The sequence below is a fragment of the Phoxinus phoxinus genome (genome assembly GCF_949152265.1).
Source record: "Phoxinus phoxinus genome assembly, chromosome: 2".
NCBI classification, from domain to species: Eukaryota; Metazoa; Chordata; class Actinopteri; order Cypriniformes; family Leuciscidae; genus Phoxinus; species Phoxinus phoxinus.
In genome coordinates, this window is record NC_136877.1 from 20,478,443 (window position 1) to 20,488,245 (window position 9,803).

The following is a 9,803-nucleotide window of genomic DNA, read 5'->3' on the forward strand; positions in this document are numbered from 1 at the left end:
AGCACTGGTGCCTGGGAGAAAGAGAGGATTGGTGGATGAGGCACTCTGCTGCTAAGATAGGGAGCGCCACACCCTTCTGTAGGGAAGATGGGATTACTGTGCTTCTCTGCTGTTTAAGCTAAGCACTGCCTCAATTTTTTTACATTTAACTCAACACTATTAGAAAGATTGGATGTTCTTTGAATAACTATAAAAAGCATTTCATGTTGTGTTCCGTGTTTTGCTTATGGGAGTCTCCTAATGAAATTCAATAATATGGTTAATGCTAGTAAACATGGGTCCATAAACCCTGACTTCTATGAGCAGCAGCTGTATGACAATGGAAGTACAACATATAGCATTGTTGTAATTAAAATAGCAGTTTTCAATAATAAGAAAATAAAAAAATGATAATGTGCCGTTTAAAAGCCATATCATCAGATTTTCTCTTTGAGACTGTTGTTCCTTTGGGTCACCCTTACGGAGGCAACACATGCTCAAGAGCTCCTCAAATTGCCATATTAAACTCATCTCTGTACATAAATCTTCTACATCTAAATTAAACGGATGTTGCTGTTCAAAAACATCTTTGATCAATTAAATGCATGTTGCTGTTCAAAATATTAATTTTATGTTTGATTTGAAATAACTCAATGTAAAACTAAAAGTACTTATCAATATCACAAAAATATGTGTTAGTTTTAGTTTATACTAATATATACAGTTGCAATCTGAATTATTCAATTATTGAATAATTGAATTATACCTGCAAAACATTTTACTGTCAAGAACAAAACTTTATTAAAACAATTTAACAAAGAAATCAAATTGGCTCTAAACATTATTCAAACCCCAAAAGTCAGATTGTGTGGATAATCTTTTATTCTGTATAACCTCCAATAAATGCTGCATTGTAAGTGTTAGAAGCTTCTGTCACTCTACTTAAATTCTATGACTGATCTAAGCTTTAGTAGATATGGGTGTATTTGGGATCGCTATCCTGCAGGAAAGTCCATTGACCATCAAGCTTCAGTCAAGGCATCACCAAGGCATTCATGTTCTTCTTGGTCCAGAGTGGCATTCGGCAAGATGTCCCAACATGAAGGCCATGCTGGTCTAGTGTTTTTCTTATTCTTTGCATTGCAAATGTTTTTCCTCCTTTTTGCAGGTCTTTGGCATTGAATTAAGGGTTTTTCTCAGTTGTTCTAATCAAACATTTCCCCCTTAATGATATTGTGCCTTTTCTCTCAAAACCCTTAAATGTTTTCTGGTACAACAAACTTGAAACTTATGAATACGGCTGCCAGATGTGTCTCTTGGAATTTTTTGTGTTTTGGAAATCTTCTTGTAGTCATAGACTTTCTAATGTAATACAACATTTTGTTCTCTGTAGCTTTTGTGAGAGCTTCTTTGACTTGGCCATATTTGCTACTCAACTTTAGCACATGCATGGTCTAAATGCAAGTATGTGTAACAGCAGAAAGCTAATTCAGTTTTGTTATAGAGTTTCCAAAGGCTTAATTGTGTTTTAACACAATTGTGTACCATACCGTACAAATAAGTGACTTAAAAACAGCAGCATTAAATAGGGGTTGGATAACTATGACTATTAAAAAAAAAAAAAAAAATCTCTAAAACATTTCATTATATATTAAAATTATCACTTTTAATTTGCCACTCAACTGTTGTAAAAGCCTACATTTGTATATTATTACAGTCTCCGGGGATTGAAAAATATAATAAGTCAATGATTTTGTGGTCTCTCGACAAACATTGCATTTGCTCGCAAAACCATTGCGTTCCCCCATGAAACTTTGCATTCCCTCGCAAAACCTTTTGAGCTCTTTGTGAGCGAAAGCAAAGTTTCTTGGTGGAACACAAAGTTTCTCAGGGAAAAGCAAGCATTTGAAAGAGAACGCAAAAGCAGTGACAAATATTTTTTCCTTCATCTCACATTTTTTTCCCACCATGTCCCTTTAGGGGCTCAGTATGTTTCTAATACAACAGCTGAGGGAGTGACGGCAAATTTCAAATCATTCTTTCTTCTGACTGCTGGAATCAATATCTCAATATTTGTCCCTCTTTTGGAAAGTCGTGGAAACTCTATCATGTTTTTTTGGGGGGTTTTTTGCCAATGGAACAAATGGCAATGCAAAAATTAAGTAGTCTTCTCTTCACCACAATTCACTACTCTTTATAGAAGTTTACCCAACTATGAAGACCCTTCTTTCTCTTGACGATTAAGGAGGATCCATTTTGTAGAAGCACCCAGTCCACATACTGCATAAATATCACTAGAGTACCATCTCTGAGCAGGCAAGCCTTAGGCCCTGTTTACACGAGAACGCTCGCGGGTGAAAACATAAAAATATTTTATCAGATGTGCCTTTCGTTTACGCAGCGACTGCGTTTTTGGGGCTTAAAAACGCAAAAAAGTGAAACCACCCTCCAGAGTGGAAATCTTAAAAACACTTCACCGTCGCGTTCCCGTCTAATGGGTAAAAACGCAAAAGTCTACTAGGGACAGAAGTAGAAGGAAGATTGTACACAGCATGCGGACTTGGTGTTGTGTGCCAGTGCTTCACATTGCCTCCTAGCCGCCTGGAGTGCATACTACATCAAATTTCACACCCTTTTGCGTCACCATATGCACGATTTATTTCCTTATTTTAGGTAAATTGTGGTCATGTTGTACGAAATGAATTCCGTCATTTTAATTTAGTTAAATCATTACCACAATTTACCTAAAACAAGGAAACTAATTAATAAGAATGTGATGAGTTCATTTGCAAAAACATAATTCCGTTTTTGTTAATTTTCATAATCATGTTTTTTTATTGTGCATTCCAAGTAATATCAATCAAACTGCAGTTGGGTTGTTTTGATTAAGTAATAATAACTTGAAAAAATACAGGTAACTTCCGAAATTAAAGTTCATTGAAAGTATGTTTTTTCATGTATTAACTTTTTTGTGTGTGTGTGTGTGTGTGTGTGTGTGTGTGTGTGTGTGTGTGTGTGTGTGTGTGTGTGTGTGTGTGTGTGTGTGTGTGTGTGTGTGTGTGTGTGTGTTGCAAAAGCAGATAACTCATTTCATGTTTCAGAGTAAAACAAAACCAAGTAATTGCTATGATACATAATAAAACACTTGGTTAATCTTTGTAACATTAATCTCCTCAGTTGACATAAATGTCTGATAAACTTTGTTGTTGCGATTACACGCAATACAGAGAGCTTTTCCCTCACCATTGTAACGTGCTGCTTTATCAAAGTTCCGTGAAAAGTTTTCAGCTTTAATTTTCCTTTTACGCCCCGATGAAGAAATCACGGGTTCATCAAGTTCGTCGAAATTATCTATCCTCTATCACTTTTAGTCAGCATTGACGAAACTCCTCTCAGCTAGCTTTTGAAGTGACTAGCAGCCTTGTCACCTGACCTAAATACTGCGCGCGGATTCGCCAAAACAGACTTATCGGGTTGTGTTCACACACAACATGGGTGCTTGTCGGCTTCAGTTATTCTTAATTAATTTACCTAAATTAAAACAAGGAAACAAATTAATCAAACGTGGAAATGAGTAAATGAATGAAAACGAGGGAATAATTATTCAAACATGGCTACAAATTAATTAGACATGAGAAAAATTTTATAATTTGTGGCCACGATACCTATTTTTTTGCATGTCATGTGCAGGACTCCATACTTAAGCACCAGGATTAAAGTGGGTTGCATACAGAAATGACTAAATGACTGTAACTTGTCCCTGTTTGGTGGTATAGCATCAGCAGCACTTTGGAGTACGCAGATTGCGTATGTCACAAACTACCAAGGGGGCACCATCTCATCTCTTGGAGGCCCTAAATGCCAATTTTTACCAAGGGGGACCCTTATAGATTTCCTCACGTTGGACACAGATTTTGCCAGCGGCGGCCCTGGTAAGATTCTTGTCAATGCTCAATACTCAGGATTCCATAGGACTTTTTCTCAAAGTCTTTGTTCTCCACACCATTTTTTTTAGCCAATATGTCTAGAGGAGCATGCAAGATTATCCTGCTGTCATATCCTCCATGTACTCTACCGTCCATTTCTTTGGAGTGCCTATCCATATCCTTCTTTTATCTCATTCCCTCACTTCTCTTTTCACATTTTCTTCATCTTCCTTTTTTCATCTGCTCTTGTTTCATTACTCTTCATGGCCTCCTCTGTGTTCCCTCTCTCTTCCCATCCCTCCCTTTCTTTCTCTCAGACTGTCTGTCTGGCATCATTGCTCTCCCGCAGATTGCTGTGCTTGCAGGCCAAAAGTATAGCTTGCATCTGTGTCATAAGAGGCAGAAAATTGGAGTGTTTAGGGGTAGAGTGGAAGGTGCTGTTCTGAGTTATTTAGCCTGAACTGCTTCCATGGGAAGGGAGGCAAGCCTCAGGCCATTGGGCACAGGCTTTTACATTCAAGTGAGAATGGCACACACAGGCTGCATATTGGTGTGTGGCAGCATGCTGTGCATTATAAGAAACCTTTCATTTTTAACCTCCACCCACTAGGACCCACCCACACAGACAGACAGACAGCAAGCATCCAAATCCCCTCATCCAATAGGCGCACACACACACACACACACACACACACACACACACACACACACACACACACACACACACACACACACACACACACACACACACACACACACACACACACACAATGTAATCCAGTCATTAAACTGGATGCAATCTACATATGAAATGTAATTTCCCAAAATTAATTTGGCCACCCATCTGTGATTTGGCTTTGAGATGTAATTTGTAGAGCAAGATGTATGTGGCAGTCAAATGAAAATGGGTGAGATTTAAATGCTTGTGTGCAATAGTAGAAAGCTAAAAAAAAATCATAACTTTTTCAGCTAAGCTATTGATAAGTACATGCAAATCACTAACAACTTCCTAAACAAAATAGGCTCATGTAAAAGAGTTGCTCCCCGCTGCCTGGAGGCCATGAATGAGAAACAAACCAGCCTAACACTGGTCTTTGACCACATGTACATGGTGCTGGCAGTAGCTCAAAGCCAGTCGTGTAAGATACGATTAGAGCCAAAGAAGCTTGGACCAGCAGGCTTTATGCACAAGGTATGGGATTTGTTAGACATGGAAACTGCAGGATAAAAGTGCTATTTCCAGGAAGCAGTTAAAAATAATGAGGGTTGATCAGCTAAGGGCAAACCATTACCATCCATGTGGTCTCTCTCAGATTGTTTCCACGTGGAATTAAAGGAAGGTTCTGATGCAAGTCAAGCTCTTATGCCACAGATGGTGTTGATTGTGGTACTAAAGTAACTAAAACTAATAAATAAAAGAATAAACTAATTAATAAAAATTAGAAAGAAAAAAACACAACAAACACAATTAAATATAAAAATAAACCTAATTCAAAATATTAACAAAAACTATACTATAATTTACTTTGATTGCAATAATAAAAACATGAATGCATATCCAAAGGAAGTCTATAAGAGTTACACTACAACACATTTCTGAACAGATGTAGACATGTTGAATGTGATGGAAGACAATTTTATTAACTTTATGTGGAAATAGTTATTTATCTGTAGGACTATGTTTGTCTTCTTAGTTTGAAATCAACATTGAGCCAACATATACTGCATGACAACGTCAGCAGTATCTTAGAATTATTCATAAGACTGCATAATCATGAATGCTATACTGTAGCTGCATCCTGTAAGAAGGCACTGTCTCATAATTATTCATGACACCACATGACCTTTTCCTATGACAGGTACTTCAAACACTGAAGTGAACAGTGCAAAAATACAGTGTTTCATGGCTTCCCCCGCAATGCTGACAGAACGACGGCGTTCAATCAATGATCGACACCTTTGAAATGTTTCTGTGCAACAAATATTTGTTATAGGAGAGTTGCTATAGAATTATAGAGAGGCAGACTGGAGCTCTTTTGAAACAAGATGTGCTCAGGGTATAACACTGGTAAACTCGGCTACACAAACGTTCATACTGCGCGTGTTAACTCGTCAAATCATGTATATTCAAGTGAACAGCTCAGTCACTAATGCATAAAATTACATATGCCAAATCACCTACAGTATGTCTATATGTGAATGTATTGTCCTAAACTTAACCTCTATCTTACTAACTATTAATAAGTAGTTATTAGGTGTTTGAGGAAAACGTCATGGTTAATAGTAAGTTCATAGTGAAAAATGAACCCTAAACTAAAGTGTGACCAAAATATATTTTTATACAAAAAAAATGCATTAATTCACATTTTGTTTACATTAATTTACATTCAGTAGTTACATTCACAAAAATAAACAACATTTACAAACTATATATCATTACAAAGGTATTAATTCTTACAATAAAAAATTTCCAATGATAGTAATAAATCAGGAGTACAAATCAAGCATGCAAATTCTTCCCGTTTTGGAAAAGCAATAGCTTTTCATGGTGTATAAAGAAGCAAATATAAGTTCAGTCAAACAATTTATCATCTCAAGTGTTCCAGAAGAGCTTTTATTACAATATTCCTAGATTCCCATTGGTTTACTTTTCATTTAATTGTCACACAAGGCCATTTTCCACTAATTTATGAAAATCTGATGAGTATTCGGCAGTAAACAACTCTCTTATCATGTGTTTTCATACTGGTAGGTAAAGTAACATAGCAGGCTGTTTCTGTTTATACAGAAAATCTAAAAAGGATCAAGATAATACGTTGTTTTATACATTTTCTTTTATGAGGTTTGAGGAACACAATTAAAAAATTCTAAATTGTCATGTGTATGTAGCTTTCTATGGTAAGTTAAGATTATTTACTTGCACTCCCTCTACTTTTTTTTTATTAATGAATACTGTAAATGTGTAAACACTAGATAAGGGCAAAATTATGAAGCAGTAATGCACATTAACCAATTGAGTGAGTAGAAAGCAATATTTTTATAGATCGATGCTCTGTACGTCTCTTCCATAAGCGTGCCAGAAGATACATTCAGGAAGGCAAATTTAAAAAAGCAATCATATTCTGTACTGAGACACTAAAGGCATTTCTTCAGTGTCCTTTCACTCACCTAGAAATCTCCAATGTTAGATGGTAATCACAAAATACATTACATTTATATTGTTAGATGTGATGAATTGCTTTTTTTATCCTTTCATTCACAACAATAAATTATCTTACACTTTTGTATTCCTTTATTCAAGCCACTTTCTTATTTTCCTGTAAAAGAGAGCCATCTTCCTCTCTTCATTGATGTGTAATGTAACAGGCAATAATGTAATGTAAAATGCATTTTTTACTAACCTGACTTTGCATTTGCTTATCTCCCTAAAGAGGTTCCCAGTATAAAGACTCTGAGGTCAAACAAATGGGAAGAGGAATTGCAGCACGTGTGCTTGCCGTGCCCTCTCTAACTGCAGAATTAACCGGTTCCCTTCTGTTCTTCTTTTATCAAACCGCTGCAGGTCCCAGATCAGTGATTACTAACAATAAAATGCATCATCCATTTCTGCGCATTGCAGTTTCATGCATTTAAAGCACACACTTGATGTGTCCTTGACCTTATCTACAGAGGTTTAGCATGATAAGTGTCACAAAGTGGCCTGACACTCTTATGATCAATAACTGCAGATTGTGGCTCACATTGAATACTGAAAATGGTGTGTTAAGTATCCATCAATCAGTGTTTATTGTTGAGTTGTAACAATAAAACAAACATTTGCCAATGTACTATAAGCTGTTTATATATTGTTTTGCAGTTTTTGAGAATGTGCCATAACAGTTAGCCAAAATGCATTGCTAAACGATGAAGAAAGCAATCATTACGCTTGTTGGCGGCTTTCATTTTTCTTTTTAATCAGAGATGATTCAGTTCTCCAGTATGTGTCCCCCTAGTCAGATGCTGTTGTTATTTTTATCAATTTAATAAAATCACTTTTATACATTCTGGAGTAAATTAATTCTCAAGAGCTGATGCAGTTACTTGTACTCCATCTGTTCATCCTTCTCCAAACCCACTCTCTTCCTTCACTCTGAAAATACTCTGGTTGGGCTTCACTAAAGTAGCCCTGCAGTCCTTAAGCGAACCAGTCACTCAACAGTGTATCGCATTAGATGGATCCTTGCCTCAATTTCCGAAAAATCACGGTCACTTCAGAAAGCATGACAGCTGGAATTGGCACTATGTAGTTGCAATCTTAGTTTGCTGATTCTTGCTTTGTCATTTTGCCCCACCTTGTTGTGAGCTGATTCCTCCCTGAAGTAACAGGTATGCAGTTTTGAAGGGAACATTACAAGAGACTGGTTTGTTTTCAAGCTCCCGTTCAGCTTTAATGCATCAGCTGCACCGCTGCGGCACCCATACTGTCATTACATGGCTCAGCAATTACTGGCGCAACACCACTTAGAATTTGCTGCTTGCGAGCGGGGATTATTTAATTGTCTGCCAACCCACGCTGACAAATTAAACTGGCATTTACTGAGAAATCCTTACTTTCATTTTCAGCGAGGGTCAGAGTTTGTTATAGGTTGGTAATGTATACATATATGACTGATTACATTAGCATGCTAAGAGAAACCTATTATCAAACAACCTGTTCTCCCTGCCCATTTATAATTGGACATCATAATTATTTTGTTCCAGAATTAATGCAAATTTACTCATTTTAGCATTCAGATTATAGTCCCTCCCTCCTCTTCATCTAATGAAGTCTCATCATAATAAAGCCTCATCATAATAAAGCATCCAATTTGCTTTGCATTTTCCCTGAACAATTAAGTAATTTATTGCCAAAAAACTCAGTATATTAAAGGGATAGTTCATCCAAAAATTTCAATTCATTCCAAACCCATAAGATCCTAAGGACCTAAGATCATTTTCAAAAAAACAGATATAGATATGTTTAATGAAATCTGAGGGATTTCTGATGTAGATACTTTTGATGAAATCTGAGAGTCATAATTGCTTGATATGATGAACAGATTTAATTTAGGCTTTTATTCACATAGAAACATTGATCAATACACATACATGGGGTGCTTCTCAAATGGAAGGCTGTGTCCTAGTAAGGCTGCATATCTTGGCTGCCACCGAAGGCAGTCTCAGTTTGAAGGATCCTTGGAAGGCAGCCTTCATTTTGCATGCTTCATTCAGCTCATTTTGTAGGATGCATCATGTCCTTCACGTTCTTCAATCACCCACAGTCCTTTGCACAAAATTCACAAAAGAGAACTGATGTAAAAACAACTCGGCACTGAGGGGTTTTTTTTTTGTTCATTGACACAAAGGGGCCTATTTTAACGATCTGAAACGCAAGTGTCAAAGCGCAAAGCGCAAGTAACTTTGTGGGCGGATCCCGGCGCTGTTGCTATTTTCCCGGCGGAATAAATGACTCTTGCGCCTGGCGCAAATCTAAAAGGGGTTGGTCTGAAGTAGCTTCATTATTCATAGGTGTGGTTTGGGCGTAACGTGAAATAAACCAATCAGAGCGTCCTCTCACATTCCCTTTAAGAGCAGGCGCGCTTGTTCCATGGCGGATCGCTATTATAACGGCAGATTTGCCAGCGCACGCCTGTAGCGGTTCACAGCCGAGGAGGCCGACGTTCTCGTCAGGACCGTAAAACACAGAGAAGTGACATTGGGGATGATGGGAGAAACCCACCCAAATTAGCTTCGGTTAAACAGGCGTATAATTTGGGTAAATGTGTAGCCTAATCTAGATTTTTTTTTTTTTAAATCTAGATAGATCTTCTTCACATCTTCACGGACACTACAATGATTTCCCTCGTGTGTTAATATTTT